This window comes from Protopterus annectens, chromosome 11.part0 (genome assembly GCF_019279795.1).
Source record: "Protopterus annectens isolate FY-2018-M chromosome 11.part0, PAN1.0, whole genome shotgun sequence".
Taxonomy (NCBI): Eukaryota; Metazoa; Chordata; order Ceratodontiformes; family Protopteridae; genus Protopterus; species Protopterus annectens.
In genome coordinates, this window is record NC_056745.1 from 232,566,711 (window position 1) to 232,586,091 (window position 19,381).

Here is a 19,381-nt window from a genome sequence, read left to right on the forward strand (position 1 = left end):
TTGGTTTGTACCTCTCAAGACATCTGCAACAACTGGAAAGGCCACAGAAATACCTCACTAAAAGAATCACAGGCCTAAAGCAGATGCCGTATGCTGACCGTCTAAAAAAAAAAAAACTCCACCTATACTCTGTCACATATCGTCTACTCAGGGGTGATCTCTGCTTAACATACAAGGCCATGTCAAACCCAGAGCTGTTGGACATGCTACACTTAAAGAAATCCCAACCCCTCAGAGAGACACGCTCCAGGGATCTAAACCTTGTCATCATAGTGAACAAAACATGCTGGATGGATAGGTTCCTGACCCAGAGACTCCCCAAACTCTGGAATAGACTGCCCATACATGTCAAGCAGAGTGCCTCTTTGGGCCTCTTCAAAAGGAACCTTGATGATCGGATGGGATAGGAAATTCACCTCTGGGATCATGTCAGTAGCCCTGCTAGACAGAGGTCCATGGAAGTAAATACTGTGGGAAGAAATAGCCAGGGAATTGTTAATGCTAGGCTTGTATACGCCCTAGGGGCCAATAGTCTAGTACCAACCTATGAACCTATAAGCACAATGGTACGGTCTCAAAGTAGAGGACGGAAGATGAGAAAGTTATCTACGGAAATGAATCAATTACAAATGTATGATTAAATACCTGACTTATGTGGGTAACAAATGCTCTTTTCCAAAAGCCTAGCAAAATTTCTAAATTAAGTGGGATAGGCTGTAGCAGTTTGAATAACAAGAGTAGTGACATGTAAAGACAGAATGAATATATTACCTTATATTTGATATATTTGATGGTAGAATGCAATGCACCTATCTATGGCCTATCTAATCTGCAGTTTAAGTACATTTAACTTTCTACCAGATGAATCAGGTTTGCTGTACCCCACCCCCAGCAAACCCATGATGCCATTCCATGCCTATGTTAAGGAGTGCCTGTTCCCCACAATTGTCTTTATTCCTGACACAGGGAGTGCATCAGAGAGAGGCTCCTAGATCTTCTAGTGAAAATTATTTTATCTGGACTAATCCTTTGTACTCTGTTTCATGTTAGTATTCTTTGGATAAACAAGCAGTGCTGCCAATCAACCTGAGAGAAAACATTTGGAATATACCTCTCTAGTGTACCTCATTACGTCCGCGGTAGTGGTGCTGCGGTAGCGTTGTCGCCTCACAGCAAGACGTTGTCCCGTTCGATTCTCAGCTAGAGCGTCTTCTTTGTGGAGACATGCGTGAATGGGCATGCCTTCGTTGAAGGTTGTGCGTCAGGGCTGGTAACTCGGCACGTAAAAATCCACTACCAAACATTAGCGGACCGGAGTTCCGCTGTGGCGACCCCATAACCGGGATAAGCCAAAAGACACTTATCATTTGAGGTCTTAAGTTCATATTCCTTGAAGTTCCACATTGAAAGGTTCTATCGTGTATACAGTGTTAGGAATTTTGTAACTATCATATGATCTTCCTAGTTGAAGATGTTAGTAAGCCATTAGTATGTGCTCCACATTTTGCCCATTTCATCCACATTATGAGGGTTAGTGTTCCTCATTTTGGAGATGGAAGGTTGAGCGCTATGATTTGGAACACTGAAAGAAGCAGACTACAACGGAAATCAACATAAACATTGGGGGAAATATAATTTACAAAAAGAAGATATACTGCCCAAGCTATGATCCAAACTTAGGATCCATGTACTGTGAGAAACAGTGCTGACCACCATGCCTTTATGTTAAATTTGTTGTAGGGTACCTAATTTATTAAACAATTATGAAGTCAACTCAGCAGCTTCTTATAATTAATTGCAAGGATACCTGTACACCTATCATTATATTAAGTAACAAGACACTTAAATCATAAACCTCCCACTCGAAAATTAGCAAACCAGGGAAATGGCTCATCTCTAGCATCTAACAAACATCTGAATTTACATAGGAGGAGGCTGAATAGATGTCAGAACAGCTAATCACAGACTGGGTTGTACTGATAATTGCTTTTGCAAAACAATCAACCAAACAAAAAATACTGAGATGACAATGAAGCTACAGTTTCATCCCAATTTCATATTTATATGGCTAATTCAAAAATATTCAAACCCCACATTCTGAGAATAAGCTACAAAGTCTTTGTTTTACTTTAAAATTTATAGACTGGTTTATGAAACTGCACAGTCACCAATGAGTCTGAATTCCACACAGTAATAGAGCCACCAAAATATTCATCCAAAGACTAATCTGGGTAGGATTAGCTCCTTAATATGAAGCAGGAAGTTTCATCCACAACACTGTGAAATATTGAGTAGCAATAGTCTTTCTCCCTATCATCATTCAAAGGGGTGCTACCAGGTACTGAATTTAAGTTCATTAAAAAGTAACAGTTATGATCAGTATGTGAAAAGGTACCACAATGTTTAAACTTTGTTTAAAGGCAAGTACAGTACTATACAAAACAGAAAAATAGCATGTTTTGCCAGAAACCTACTTCAGAGCAAGTGCCTGCCTTATTAACACAAAAATATGAACTTGTTAATTCTCAATAATTTGTATGTATGTATGTATTTTATTTATTTATTTATATTTGTTTACAGGGGTAGTGTAATAATCTAAATGGGCCATTTGTAGGAACAGCATGGGTAAACAGGATCACATAAGAAATGAACAAAACATATATACACAGATAAAATGAAATACTAAAAACATACATATTTACACATGCAAGAATATACTACAACATTTAGTTCAAGTATCACTTTACAGTGTCAAAACATAGATGGAAAAATGGAATCATGTTTAGCAGGGCTTTTTGGATAAGATGTAGCTATAATGTATTTTGCTTCTTGTTCTTAAAAATTCAGTATATGTTACTAAATGAATCAATTCACTTTTCCTAAAATGTGCAGTCATTTAGGCAATTAAAAATGAAAGTTTAAATATTCCCTTGAATGGATGCTGTAGTCTTGATGGCAAACTAATGGAGGAAGATCCCTTGGAAGACAAGATGTTCTCTCATCTAGGATGTGCCCTGTCTGAATAAACTATACTTCTGTCTTCGGTTACAGACCTCAGAAAAAACAAGATTTCACTGCTGCAAAGAGCTGGCTCACCTCATTTGTAATGTGCTTGGTTAACATATAGTTTACAGTAAAATCAAGCACAGAAATGCTGGCTGCCCATTTGAAGTAAAGCTCCAGTGTACTTTCATCAGTCTCCTGGAAACAAATCATGTTTCCCAGTCAGTTTTCTGTCATAGCATGAGCCATTAAGCCAGGGTTCGAGCTTTCAGTCCATCTCCCACCAGCAGCTTGGTCCAGAAGCAGGGGTTTGGCGTACATGCAGTGAAAGAGAAACGAAGCCTGCCTTGATTATAAGAGATAAACTAAGCTTGCATTGATTAATGTGCTTGGTTAATGTGCGTGTTAAAGAACCTTATGGTCCACCCCCCCAGCTTTCTTCTAGGATATTTATTTTTCCCCTTAATCTACAATTGTTTTGAAACTTATCAAGAACTTATTGCATTTTCATAATCACTACAACAAGCATTTTTACAATTTAAACATCTGACCTTGAAGGAGCTTTTTTTTAACCATCAATAAATGAAGTAATTTTACAAAGATACAATCATGATTATTTGGTGCACATTGTGCTGTTCATCTTACATTTTCTGAAGGAAAGGAAGTGTGAAACTCAAATGCCTGCCATTACCTAGTGACCAAAACTGACATCTTTACTGATTTGCCACACTAATCTTTCAGTAGTATAAATATCACATCATGTCTCACCTGAAAAGAGGGTACTAACCTAGTAGGACTAACCTGGTTAACAAAGGATAAATAAATAAAATAAAAATGACACATTTTTATGAGAGATTGGAAAAAAAAACTAGGCAAAATTAGGGACAATTAAGAGGTATGGCTTACTGTGTTGCTGCTTCTGGCTATGGCATGCTGGCTTGTATGGTTCCCTACTACACTTGAAACTTGCAGACTCTTGTATGATTGGTAAGTAACTGCCACCTTGTTCAGCTGGATAGTTAATATCTCCCAAACTCAAATACATGGAGCAGAGAGAGTGGCTTGCTCACAACTTCAGTGCACTGCTTCTTATTCTAAATTGTTTCTTCGACTTGGTATGTAGCAAAATGAGCAGCATGGAAGAGTCATTGTAAATTTCTATTTTCTGGCAAAAATGTGACAGTTTAGATGAATGTTACTGATCATTGTCTGTCAATATCCATTGTCGTCTTTGTCTAAGGTATCAGGTAGGGTTCAAACACTTTTGGGGTCCAAAGCATAAAAACATCTATTCATTAGTACTATGTCCACTTTTGATTCTAAGGTATTCTGTACTTGTTTTTATCTAATCATAAAAAGGTTATTTGTACTAATAGGTTCATAGGTTTATACTAGGACAACTTCCACCAAGGTCTTTACAAGCCCATCCATGCAACCCAACCCAGATTTATCCCAGAGTTCCTTGGACACCTGTATGGCGGATTATGTTAGTAAGGAGGTAGCTAAAGGTTATGGGAGGTATGTTAGTTGGGGATTAATGTACTTACTTTAGACCTCTGTCCATCAGAGACATTGAGGCCAGACCGAAGAAGAGTTTGTGATTTCCCATCCAGTAATCAAAGTTTCATTTGAATAGGGTCAGGGGTGAACTCTGCTTCATGTAGACGGAAGCTTATTTCATAGTTCAAAGATCCTTTGTGAAGCATATTGGTCTCTCCAGCATGTTATATTTATGTCACAGGTAAAGTTCAGGTGCTTGGATCTAGTGATGTTCTTCGTCTTCCATTGCTGCAGTCCTTACTATTGGGTATAGTCCGCATCCAGTCGGCCCGAATACCAGAGTATAAAGCTGACGTCGGTCAGGGCGCATTAGACTGACGTCAGTACGTCAGGGTACTAATGCGCATGACCGGCGTCATATCCTCAGTCTTTTTTGCCGCGTGATCCGATGCAGAAGCAGTTTTGCGAGTGCAGGTTGGCGTTCTGAAATATTTCCGAAACCGGAGTTTCAGACCGAATCAGAGTTGGCTAAGTACCCCGTTGGGGAATATTTTGGTTTTTCTTGCCTCAGTTTTTAACCGGATGTCAGAAAAAGTGAATAACTGTATTTCTTGTGGGAAACAAATACCTCATAGGGATTACCATACATTATGTATACCTTGTTTAGGGCCTGAGCACGACGTTGTTGGTTGCCGCTCTTGTGCTAAGTTTAACAAACGCACTATTAAGAGGAGGTTAGACTGTGCCAGATTAGTGTTTGGGAAGCGTTGCAATTATAAAATGCCGACGCCCGCTTCATCCAAGAAGCGCAAGGACAAAACAGCGAAGCCTAGGGTTGATGAACCGGCAGTCCCAGACGTCGGTTCTTTAGATGGCTCAGTGGAGCCAGAGGTTTTGCCAGGAGTTTCTATAGAGTCTCAGGCAGAAACTTTACTGTTACAGGATGTACCCTCTCAGGAGGCAGGCCAGGCTGAGGGGGCTTCTCAGGTAACTATTCTTCCCTCTCTTCCCAAAGTAGTTAGAGCCTCTCCTTCTGTTGCCAAAACTTCTTTTAGAGGTAGGCCAACTTCAGCTTCAGTAGGGGCTTCTCCTAGCCTTTCGGGTTCTGTACCTAAGAAACATATGCTTAAAATGGCAGAAGATTTGATTACTATGATTAGAGGTTCTATGGGCCCTCCTGATAAGAGGCCTAGAGTGGAACCAGAGTTTGACAGTTTTGAACAGGGTTCAGGGGCTTCTGAATCTTCTGCGGAAGATTTGCAGGAGTATCCTCATTATTCTGATTCTGATGTGGATGATGCCACTCCTTCGGCTTCTCCTCCTGAGGATTTTTCATTTTCAGAGACTCTGCATTCCATGAGGGAGCACTTTAAATGGGAAGGCCAGGATTACTCTGATTCCAGGAAGAGGCTTAGGGAATTCTTGTTTTACCCCAGCATAGGCCCTTAGCTATACCTCCTGTGTTGAATGTGGTGGAAGATGTTTTGCAGAGGCTTCCCTGAACCCTGATTCTTTGCCTCCTGCTCCTGTTAAACCTGATAGGTACTATAGGGTGCCCGAAGCTCATAAGTATTTGTTTAAGAGTCCTAGGGCGGACCCAGAAACTGTTTCTCAGGGGCCTAAAGGTGTTAAGGCCTCTGTGGTTAAAAATCCTGTTCCCACTGACAAAGAGGCAAGGGCGTTAGATAGGTGGGGTAAGAAAGTGTATACTTCTTCCACTCTAGCCATGAGAGCGTTGAATTGTCAGTTTCACATGCTGAAATATCAAAATTATCTCCTTTCACAATTGAAATCTAAGGTGGATGCTTTGGCGGAAGGTATTGATTGTAAAGACTTGCTGGATTTAGTTTATGTGTCTGAACAAGTGGGCAAGCATTCTTTGCAATGTGGTTTTGATGCTGTGCAGGCCTCCTCGAGGGTGGCTGCCACTAGTTCTGTTCTTCGCAGGCATGCCTGGTTGAGGGATCAAAATTTGGCTGAGCATGTTAAGACAAGGATTTTGGATGCTCCTTTACAGTCTGATGTGTTGTTTGGTTCACCTGTGGAAGCAGTTTTAAAGAAAATGGAGGACAAAGCTAAGTCTATGCAAACTGTTAAAGATTTTTTGCAGGTACAGCCACCGAAGTTTAGTAGAAATTGGCCTGCTAAGGGGTGGACATGTCCTGCTTATGATTCCCAGTCTAGGGGTAGGTCTAGACGTGGTAGGGGCAGGGCTCAAGGTTCTTTTAGGCCTAGAACAGGGAGTTCACCTGCTCAGACTTCTGGTGAGGGCAGGGGTCAGTCCTTTCGTAAACAGACCCAATGACCTGCCTTTTCAACTGCCAGTAGATTCTCGTCTGGCAGCTCCTTTGGAAGGACAACTGTCTCTTTTCAAAGGAAATTGGGATTTAATTACTCAAGACAGATGGGTGTTGGACATCATTCTACCAGTCCCTGTGTCAGAAAGGGGCCTAGGATTTTATTCTCGCATGTTCCTAGTACCAGAGAAGGGGAACACGTGGAGACCAATTTTGGATTTATCTCTCCTCAACACTTTTCTGGACATTCCCAAGTTCAAGATGTTGACGTTACAACAGCTTTTACCCCTGCTGGGCAAAGATCACTGGATGGTAACTTTAGATCTCAAGGAAGCTTACCTTCATGTGCATATCAGGCTAAGTTACAGGAAGTATCTGCGGTTTCAAGCTGGAGATTCTCATTATCAGCTCTCTGCATTGCCCTTTGGCTTATCTACTGCGCCCAGAGTATTCACAAAGGTTCTGGCTCCAGTGATAGCTTACTTCAGGCTACAAGGACTTCAAATCTATCCTTATTTAGACGACTGCCTGATTCTGGCTCAAGAAAAGGAAGACCTTCTACAGCATCTGGAATATCTTATAGCAGTGCTAAGATGCCTAGGGTATTCTGTGAACGAAATAAAGTCCAGTCTAGTACCCTCTCAAGACATGTGCTTTCTGGGTGTGAGACTGAATACAGCAGCCCAGATGGCCTTTTTAACCCCGGACAAACAAAAGAGTCGGTCACTTTACTTCCATCAACTATCTCATCAGTCCGTGCTGACTGCAGAGACAGTCCTTCAAGCATTAGGGTTCATGGCATCTTGTATTCTGGTGCTTCCCAATGCCAAACTGCATATGAGGAAGTTACAATGGTATCTCAAAACTGTATGGACACAGCACTGCCAGGATTTAGACACTGTCATTCAAATAATACCTTGCCTTCAAAGAGTATTTTTGTGGTGGGCTCAGGAATGTCACCTAAACAAGGGACTCTCTGTGACCCGGCCAGAGGCGAGTCAGATTTTACCGACAGATGCCTCAGACATTGCTTGGGGAGCTCATCTAAATGTAAAGTGGATACAAGACAAGTGGCCTGCCAGACTACAGCATCTACATATCAACATAAAGGAGATGTTAGCAGTCCAGTTCGCATTGCTGGCTTTCAAGGAGTTACTTCTTCCAGGGCAGGTGTTGATTCTAACAGACAACACAACTGTCATGTGGTACTTCAACAAACAAGGGGAACACATTCTTATCCTCTATGCAGGCATGCAATGATTTTATGGGAGACTGCGCTACGCTTGCACCTAACTCTTCAGGCAAGGTTTCTGCCAGGAGCACAGAACTCCTTAGCAGATGTGTTAAGCAGACAAATCATGGATCCCCACAAGTGGAAACTGGATCTTCATGTATTTCAGAAATTGACAGTGTCATGGGGAACTCCAGACATAGATCTGTTCGCTTCTCCACTAAACCACCAGCTGCCACAGTTTTGCACAAAGGGGTTTCATCACACAGCTTGGAAAGTGGATGCTCTGTCTTTCAGTTGGACAAACCTTCATCTGTATGCCTTTCCACCTCTGCCTCTTCTTCCAGAGGTACTGTTAAAGGTCAGACAGGACAGGCCAAGGATGATTTTGATAGCTCCAGATTGGCCTCGCAACACTGGTACCCTCTACTACGGAGTCTGGTAAAGAAGCCTCCATGGCCTTAACCTTTGATTCCGCATCTGTTATCCCAGCAGGACGGTCATCTGCTCAATGTCAAGCTTCACTCTCTTCCTCTGACAGCCTGGCATATTCTGTGTTGAAACACAGCAGGTCTCAACTTCCTCAACAAGTTTTAAATGTGATTATGGAAGCTAGAAGACCTAGTACAAGGAAAGTGTACGCAGCAAAATGGAAGAGATTTTTATTTTGGAGTAAAGCAAAGAATTTGGAGATTTCTGAGCCTAATTTGAGTATGGCTCTTCAATATCTTACTGAGTTACTGGACAAGGGTCTGTCCTTCTCTTCCATCAAGATTCATGCTGCAGCGATCTCAGCTCACTATGATTGTGACCCACCATTGTTTTCGCATCCTTTGTTCAAGCAGTTTCTTAGAGGGGCTAAGAATATAAGACCCCCACGTAGGGCTCCTACTCCTGCTTGGGATCTCAATTTTGTGTTGGAAAAACTTACTCTACAACCTTTTGAGCCTGCGGCTACTGCTGAATTGAAATATTTGTCATGGAAGACTGCTTTTTTGTTGGCTATTACTTCTGCAAGAAGGGTGTCTGAGTTGCAGGCCCTTATGGCAGTCGAGCCCTTTTTGATTTTCCATAAGGATAGGGTATCATTACGTACTAATCCTTCCTTTATGCCTAAGGTGGTTTCTAGTGTGGCTTTAAACCAAACTATTCATTTGCCTACCTTTTATGCAGACCCCCAAAATAAAGGGGAAAAGATTTTGCATACTTTAGATGTACACAGGCAATTGCGCTATTACTTAAGCAGGACTAAGGATTTTAGGCAGTCTCAGCAGTTGTTTGTTTCTTTTGCTTTGAGTTCGCAGGGCAAGCCTGTGTCAAAACAAACTATTTCTAGGTGGATTGGCTTTTGCATTGCATTTTGTTATTCCCATCATGGCAAGGAGGTTCCAGCTGGGATTAGGCCTCATTCCACTAAGGCTACTGCCACTTCAACAGCATTTCTACGGGGGGTGGCAACTAAGGATATTTTGGAAGCAGCTACTTGGAGTTCAGTGCATACTTTCTCTAAGCATTATCACCTTCCTATCTACTCTAAGTCTAGGGCTGGTTTTGCCACAGCTGTTTTGCAAGGCATGTTGTCAGCTCCTGCTTCTTTATGATTTGCCAGCCTCCCTTACCTCTGCTTTGGGATTCTACCCAATAGTAAGGACTGCAGCAATGGAAGGCGAAGAACATAGTACAGTTTTGTACCTACCATAAATGTAGATGTTCGAGGATTCCATTGCTGCAGTCCAATTTACCCTCCCTCCTTCCCCTCTGTGTTTAGGGGTGGTTGTGTAGGTGATTTACCTGCTTATATTTTTGTATATATTGTTCATGTTTTGGTGCAGGTATTTTGGGCCTTGTCTTTTTAGGGTCTTCTGACATCTGGGGCAAGAAAAGACTGAGGATATGACGCCGGTCATGCGCATTAGTACCCTGACGTACTGACGTCAGTCTAATGCGCCCTGACCGACGTCAGCCTTATACTCTGGTATTCGGGCCGACTGGATGCGGACTATACCCAATAGTAAGGACTGCAGCAATGGAATCCTCGAACATCTACATTTATGGTAGGTACAAAACTGTACTTTTCTGCTGCTGTTTGTTTTGCAGATGTGCAAGAGATCCATCAGAGCTGAATCTGCGGAAGCCTTAAATGCCTGGCATAGATTGCCTCTCAGTAACCTGTAGTAGACTGAGTAGAGAGATAGGGTCATAAGGCAATCTGTGTAGGACAGGATGTTCAAACCCTGGCTTCTTCTGGTAAGGAACTTTTGAGGATATTTCAGCTGTTGCAAGTGACTGGTTAGATACATGCAAAGGGGGGCATTGTACTCAGTGATGGGTCTGACAAAGGATAAGTAGGGTGGTACTGTAGCTTCCTTGGACCTGGATGCCGTATTCTTGTTTATGAGATGGGCAACATAAAATGATTTTCTTACTATCTTGGCTATGTGTTGGGTAAAAGCCAGACTACTGTTTACATATGTTCCCAGATCCCCTAACTGTCAGGTCAACACTTGGGGTGTTTTATCGCTGGAGTAATTAGTTTGGATGAATGATTTCCCAAAGGACAATATGCATTTCTTTGCATTACGTTTTAATCCATGGCTTTGGTACCAGGCATTTGTTTGTGTCAGACCCTCTTATAGGATGTTGGTGTCATGGGGGAATCTATGATAGCTGCTATTTTACAGTCATCTGCAAACTTGGGGATCCAAAGGCCTTTGACATTAGCCTTGACTTCTGAGAAGTAGATAGCAAACAGGAGAGGGCCTAAATCCACTGGTGGTTGGTGTTCTGGTGGAAATGGTCTCACCATTCCTGACTTCTTGGGTCCTATCTTTGAGCAAGCCAGCCAGCAATCTGGCAAGTTATGTAGGGATTTATGCCTCGTTGAGTGGGGTGTTGTATCAAACACCTTTGCTAGGTCAAGGTAGGTGGTGTGCACCATTTACCCCTCATCCATAGCCTTGGTGACTCTCACAAAGATGTCTACCAGGTTGAGTAGGCAAGACCTTTCCTTAACAAAGCCAACTGGGATGGTTCCAGTGTCTGTAGGTTGCCAATGTTATTGTTGATCATTTTCATGAAAATTCATTCCATGGTTTTGCATATTCGACTTGTCAGACTGATGGGTCTGTAGTTCAGTTGACGATCCACTCTAATGAAAGAGGGATGGCCCTTGTGGCCCTCCATTCACTTCACATGTGATCTGTTTGAGACTATGGTCAGAGGGTGCCTCAAGTAGTCCTGCTAGGACATGTTTTAGGCTATTTACGATGCAACCGAGGATATTGTTGGGGCCCACTGAAGCAGTGCTTTTGTTATTGGCAAGCGCCAGTTAGATCTGGTCCTTGTTCATAGTTGGGGGGATATGTTAGAAGGGATTTTACAGGGGGAAGTGGAGGGAGTGGCTGTTGAAGTTAGAGCTAAATTTATCAACCAGTAGATTTGCTATGTTACCGAGGTAAGTGAAGGATGTGCCATTTATCACCAGTTCTGCACACTACTAAGTGTTACCTTTAAGATTCATGACATAGCTGAAGAAGGCTTTGTGATTGTCCTTAGCCTAGGAGGCTATCCTGTCCTTAGTTTCTTGTTTTGTTGAATCAGGGACTCTTGTATCTGTGAGAATTACTCTTTCTGATTTTGGCCATGACTTTTTTTCTTTTGGTATGTACCCTGTTAAGGATATCGATTCCACTAGTGGGATTTGTTTTTTGTGTTAGATCTGGGCTTCTGATAGGTACGGTAGCCTCAATGCAGCCATTCTACTTGTTTGTACATGGGTTCTATAAATAGTTCTACATAGGTAGCTGTGTGCTTGAGGTTTGGGGGAGCCATGAATTTTGACAAATTGTCTCTTAATAAGATATAGTTTGCTTTAGAATAGTTCCTTTTAGAGGTTTAGTTGGATTTTCCAGGTTGATTTTTATTTTGAGGGAGACTGCTTTGTGGTCTGACTTCACCAATGAGGATGTGAAACAGGGGGTGTAATGCTCTAGCATGTTGGTGAGTACTAGGTCCAGTAGGTCTGATCCTCTAATTGGATTGTGCACTATTTGGTCCAGGGTGTTTGTGTTAAAAAAGTTCAGGAAACATTCCTGTGCGTTAGACACAATGTACTTTTCCCAGTCTGTAGAAGGGTAGTTAGTCTCACATGAATAGGGTGTTTGGTTGGATGCTAAGCACCTCTTGTAAGTTTAGTTAAGAGTTGTGGGCTTTGTTGGTCATAAAGGCTTACCTGTTGATGGCCAGGACATGGTAAGAAACCTTGTCTATAAAGGCTTGACTGTAGATGAACTCCAGAGCATCATCCTGTTTAGCCTTCCAGGAGTTGTATTTGTTGCTAACATAGATTGAGACACCTCCATCTGTATTCCTTGTCTGTGTTGCTGATGGTATAAATATATGGAAGCCTTGCACCGCCGGACTACTTTCTGTTGCTTGTAGTCTTGGTAACAGTACAGATGTCTACATCCTCCAGAGTGAGGACAGCTTGTAATGTTTGGAGTTTCTTGTTTAGGCTCCTAGCATTGAGCAATAACACCTTAAGGTTGCTTTGATTTTTTTGTGCTATGTTGGTAGTTTTGTCATTTTGCCATTACTTATAAAAGGCTCTAAGAGGGTGGATAAAGTTTTAGCCAATATCTGAAAGCCCAGGGGGATATAGGTGCAGACCTTCCTTGGCAAATCATCATCATCTGTTGACCATGTCCTCCCATGCTGATAAATATTGGACTACCCTGGCGTGACACCGATGTATGCCAGTATTAAAATCAATCATTTTCTGTTCAAACTATGACATCATCCTTGGTGAAAAGAACGCTGCTTAGTGCAAGACCCATCTGTGACACATATCCAGAGTGATCCATAATGTCTCTTTTCATATAGTCTGGTGAGGTAATACTCGGGTCATTTACACTCACATGAAGTATGCTAGAATCATATTGGTACCTGTGGTTCAAGGACTTGAGTGCGTGTGTGATGTTGTGGATCCCAGCTCCATGTAGACAACTGACTGTTGTCTTCTCCTTGTCCAACTTGGTGAGAGGGACATCTTTGTGTGTTATACAATAGAATCTTCTATGACAAGAGTACTAGGCAAAGTGTTTACTTGCCTTATGGGCTTTGTTCTTGAGGGATCATTGGGTATAGACTTGTGTGCGGTGATAGGTGTTGCTTTTAGTTTGTGCTTTTGTGATTATTGAGGATGGGTATGATGGCTTAGGCAGTCTTTGAGGTTTGGAAAGGTTTCTTTTAAGTGCCTCAGCATAAGAAGGTCTTTGTGTATGGTGAGCAATATGTGTGAAGGATGCGTTTCTGTTCTTGACAGCCTTGTTTGTAACTGATGTTTTTGCCTATAATGAAGCTGTATATATACATTTCTTGCATACTGTATTGGTTTCTTTTAAGGACTAAAAAGTTGTCTTGAGTACATGAGATGGTTGCCACATTGTCTCATGATGCCCATATTTACCAAGCAGTTTCATTACCTGTATTAGGGTTAGACTATTATGGTTTATGGACTTGGTTTTACAGGCATCACCTGAGTGGGGTCTAGTGTTAAGGCTCTGTGTTAGTGCAGCTTTCACTCTAATGACTCCCCTAAACTTAGCTCCATGCAGACCCTTTCTGTGTAAGATGTTAAAGTCAAGTACTAGCTTTGTAGGTTTGCTACTGTACAGGTACTGCTAACTGCTACTGCTCAAAGGACAACTCCATGCAAATACTCTTTATTTATTGCAGATAGAAAAAAGCTGAAAACTAACTCTTGTGTCATCTGGCCAATAAATGGCTACAGTTTGAGATCCCAGGAGTGCTTCCCAACTCCGAGAGACCAGGTAAGCAGCTACTCCACAAGATGGTTGATCCTGAAACAACTTAATGTAAAAGCACGGTAAATATCGTTCTCAAGTTCAAATTAACACCAAACAACTAAGTTCATAAAAAGCCCTCTGGCAGATGAAACGGTCTCACTTTAAGCCTTCCAGTTTGGTTCCCAACTCTGACAGACCAGGCTTCCTTTCTACTGCCACCAGAGTAGCAGGGCCAGTCTTCTTAATGTAAAACCACACGCTATTTAGCCAAAAGTGTAAAGGTGTCAGAAGCAAATCAAATAATTAGCTACAACAAGTAATTCTTAAATTTAAGCCAACCTGTGTGTTTTCCAACTAGAAAACACTGACGTTGAGAAAATCCTTTAATAATAACAGCAAAGCTTTTGGGACTAAACCCTTCTTCAATACTACAAACATTTCAAAAATCAAAGCAGTTAAATTTAAATAGGAGCCCAAACCATCACATGATCGCAGCCAGCCAACCATGCGGTGGAAGCAATTAAATGACAAAATTGGAATAAATAATTAAAAGAAATTAAAAATTTACTGGTAACCACAAGTAGCACAAAACACCAAAAATCACTGCTCCGGCACTATTAAGGCTGTCCTTGTTAGATCCTCTTCAAATTCTTACTTCACCTTGTATATAACCATCAATGTATACCATCAACGAGACGAGGAAGATTTCTGCAGTTTAATGTTAAAATCCAAAAACAAAATCCATAAACCAAAAACACATAGATTAAGCGCTTTCGTCTCCTTTACGGAGACTTCATCAGAAATTTAAAATTTAGTATATTGTAACCTCACTAAAATTGGTTTTAGAGTTTTAGTTAGGTTACAATATACTAAATTTTAAATTTTGGATTTTATGTACTGTTTCTTTTAATTATTTATTCCAATTTTGTTATTTAATTGCTTCCACCGCAGGGTTGGCTGGCTGCGATCATGTGATGGTTTTTGGCTCCTATTTAAATTTAACTGCTTTGATTTTTGAAATGTTTGTAGTATTGAAGAAGGGTTTAGTCCCGAAAGCTTTACTGTTATTATTAAGGAATTTTCTCAATGTCATTGTTTTCTTTGGCATATTCCTTTTCGTTTTACAGCAGAAATTCTGTTTTGTTCATCTGTTTTCCAACTAGGACAGACCCTAGGCTACCTTAGTACTATTAGAGTAGCAGTCTCAGTGTTCTTAATGTAAAAACACATTTTGGTTTACCAAAACTAAAATTGTATCGACTGTCTACAACAACTAATCATCACTTTAATCCCCCCACCCAGCACCTTTCTACTGTCACTGGAATTACAGGCTCAATTTTCTTAGTATAAAAAACACACTTTAGTTAGCCAAAAGTGAAAAGGTATCAGAAACAAATCAAACAACTAGCTACAAGTAATTCTCATTTAAGCCTACTTATGTGTATTCTAACCCAAACAGATCAGGCTACCTTTTTTACTGACACTAGAAATTCAATCCAGTCTCCTTAATGTAAAAACACAGTTTAGTTGTCCACAAGTGAAAAGGTACCAGAAACAAATCTAACAATTATTTCCAAATAATTACAAGGCAACTTAAAGGCAGATAAACTCGTAATGACACACTTTAAGGCAATTTCAGAGTACATTAACAGTCTATGGAAGGACCTTCCCAGGTTCTTCTGCGAGTAAGCAGAAAGCTGAGTGGAGGAGATTAGACTGGGTGGAGCTTCTAGGGCCAAGTATACAGAAGATGAGAGTAGGAGGAGCTTCCAAGGCCAGATATACAGCAGGGGAGGGCAGCTTAGAAGCCTCCAGATTTAAAAGCATAACAGGAAAAGGGAGTGTAGGGAGCAAATTCAGAAGAGAGAGTAAAAATGCAATAAAATGACAACCCACTCCGAATACCTAGCCACAGCACAAATTCACTTAGAAAGCACTGCAAACTATAACAATGCCTTAAATGAATAGCTTTAACTGGTTTAAATGGTAAAGTAAGTGCAATATTTTAAATGTACTTCCCTGGATGCACTGTTTTCAAACTTCCAGCAGTCCCAAGACTAGGATGGCTGACTGGTTGTGTAACATAAAATTCTAGGGGGGGGGGATTAATTACTACAAGCTCTTGTTACAACTTATACAACTGGTCAAAGCTCACTATTTGTTTTAAGTTTGAAAACTGACTACAACACAGAATTTAATGCTAATAATCCATTTAAGAAACAGTCACCAAGGCCATTGATGAGGGAAAGGCAGTCCATACAGCCTACCTTGACCTGGCAAAGGCCTTCGACACAATACCCCACTCAGGTATCATCGAAAAACTCATCAGCTTGAATGTAAACCCATACATCACAAGATGGGTTGCAAACTGGCTAAGTGACAGAACCCACAGGGTCAGAGTTGCTGGAGCCATGTCAGACTCAAAGCCTGTCACAAGTGGTGTCCCACAGGGCTCAGTCCTGGGTCCACTCTTGTTCGGCATCTACTTTTCTGAAGTACAAGCAAACACAGGAGGGTTATGGCTGACAAAGTTTGCAGATGTCTGCAAACTGGGCCATAGTCGAAAACACATCTGACACAGACATCCTTCAGAAGGGCCTCACAGAAACGGATAACTGGTGCCAGAGCCATGGCCTAAAGTTAAATGCCAAGAAATGCATAGTCATACCCTTCAGGAAAAACAAGGTTACCCCTAGCTACCATATAGGTGGCAATCCACTGAGCACAGAAGAAGTCATCAGGGATCTGGGGACCCAGGTTGACAGTAGCCTTTCGTTTGACACTCATGTTGCTAAAGTAGTTAGGAAAACCTTCTACATTGCCCACCTGATCATGAAGGGATTCACATCTAGATCAAGGGAGGTCATCGTCCCCCTGTACTCATCACTCATAAGATCTATGATTGAGTACAATGCCCCATTCAGAATGTATCTGACCCGACACCTGCAGCAGCTGGAAAGGCCCCAAAAGTTCCTCACCAAAAGGATAAAGGGTCTCAAAAATATGTCTTATGCTGCCCGACTGAAAGAACTCCAGCTCTATTCAGTCTCATACCGCTTGCTCAGAGGTGACCTGTGCCTGACATATAAGGCCATGTCAAACCCTGATTTGATGAATATGCTTCACCTCAAAAAATCTAGATCCCTCAGAACCACAATGGCGGGAGACTTAAACCTTGACACGGTTATTAATAGAACGTGCTGGAGGGACAGATTCATCACCCAGAGACTCCCTATGCTGTGGAACAAAATCCCGGTACATGTGAGGCAGAGCACCTCGCTGGCCTTGTTCAAGAGGAATCTTGACCAATGGATGGGGGATCGCAGATATACCCCAGGGATTACTTCAGTGTCACTGCTTGACAGAGGCACAGCAAAATAATGGGCATAGTTTTATTCAAACTAAAGGGGTGGTGAAAGCCAAATAACTATGGGCTAGGCTTATAAATGCCCTTGGGCAGATAGCCTAGTATGAACCTATGAACCTATGAACCTATAAATAGCAATGGATACTGTTTGAAAAGTGAGTAAAACACAGAATTAGATGAGTAGTGCTGATAATCCACTTGAGTGCAGAGAAATACCAATAGATACTGTAAAACTGAAATCAATTCATAGCTGTAGCTTCATATTCAGGAGAGAGAGTAAAAATGTAATAAAATGACAGCCAATTCAGAACACCTAGCCACAGCACAGAAAGCAATTGAAATAGTTTTAAATTCAGATGAAGAACAAACACAGCACACAAAACTGGTTTAAATGTTATGAAAGTGCAATATTTTATATGTAGATCAACTGTACTTCCCTGGATGTAAAATGTAGTCCAAATGCCTTGTTTTCTGGTTTCCATGGTTCCAGCAGTCTCAAGACTAAAATGTCTGGCTACTTGTGTAATGCCCACACAGGTCTGCTGCAGAGTACTTATAGCACAGTGTTTTCCATCTGGTTGTTCTTTGTCTAACTGTCCAACTACTTACAGTTGCTTACCTCATTAGCCTCCCATCACAGAATGTCTGCATATCAGTTTATGTAAATGTCTTGTAAAAGAGTGTAAATATTTGATTTTTTTCCATTTGTGTGTCTTTGCAATGGGCCATTGCCATCCTTTATCTGTGTGATGTCCCTGCATTGGCCCAGTAATCCAGGAGCCTCAATCCTCAGCACTGGCAACAGTGAGGGATGTACACAATGGGAGGATGACAAGTACACAAACACAGTAAAGTACAGTTTCCCTTAAGAGCACACAGAGGTCACAGTCAGCCTGGGGCTGGTTTATCCCTCTTTCTCCAGGTCCCCAGTAAGACTCCCCCTGGCACAGCTATAGGGTTAAGATCTCAGCTGAGTGGCCAAGCTAAGATCTCCAGCACCCTCTCTGTCAAACCAGTGCTTTGTATCCCTGTCCAAGTAGCTCACACACACACACACACACACTTACTTTGAGATTTGATTTATATACAAACGTGCACACACCTGGGGAAGGCTGGCACAGGTTTACTAGCTATGCCCCCTTTTGCCCAAACTATAAGGTAGTTATCACTGCAACCAGCCAGCTCTTTAACAGCTACTTTAGGGCCCTTAGCAAGGGCGACCAATCCTACTGTATTATCCAAATGGTAAGTGTGACCAAGAGCAAGACTGTTTAGGAGTGGCCTATACAGTTTCACCAAATACATATGCCAGTACACTAAGAGCTTAAATATGTCTCACAAATGCCAGCCATAAAGATAGGTTTAAATATATTTAATAATAAATAATAAAAGAATAAGACAATACTCAAACAACACAGCAACTGCAGAGTTTAAAATCACAGGAAATATTTTAAAACAACATTGCCGGACAGTCTCAAATACAGAAAAAATCAAAAGTAATCTTTACTATATTCCTGTCTATATCTAAGAGAAATTACTTTTCCCTAGTTACTTACTTAGCAAGGCAAGTTCGGATGAGTGGATGTTTCTAGGTCCAAGACAAGATACAAAATGCACAGTCTTTCTCTGAGAGAGTTCTTAAATTACTATCAAACATTACTGCTGAGTCAGCTTGGAAGACATCACTTTGTCAGCTGTCTTAAGTTCCCAGGATAACAGATAACATAATTTTAGACATGTTTGTGTGAGAGGTGCATCTCTCTCAAATGTGCAGGTGTTAGGAAGTCACAGAGCAATAAAACACTTTACATTTTAAACATAGTAAATACATCTCTCCAAGACAATAGAAGTTCTAGCTCTAGACATCCTGTCTTCTTGCTGCATTAACCAACTTATAGCACATCGTAAAGCACTTAATTTCAGTTTATTTTCTTGAAGTTGTTTAAGTTAATCTTCTGTGTTCCAGCAGGGTATGCTGTGGTTACATTCTTGAAACTCAGTACATAACATACAGTTCTGTATAAATCATAGCAATATTCACAAATGATATAAAATTATTTACAAAATTCCTGATAGCTGGGCTGGCAGTGTCACAATCTGTATCTTGGGTTATAGTCTGTGTTATGGTTGAAAAAGGTCCATCAAGATCCTTCCCACTTGCCAAGCAGCCAAGTAA

The 19,381-nt window shown here is 41.3% G+C and overlaps 1 protein-coding gene across 1 annotated transcript in view; it reads left to right on the top strand.

The window, feature by feature from the left end:
- EEA1 (early endosome antigen 1) overlaps window positions 1-19,381 on the top strand; it is a 1,728,461-nt gene that overhangs the window by 1,512,329 nt on the left and 196,751 nt on the right. The gene's annotated exons all lie outside the window — the stretch shown is intronic.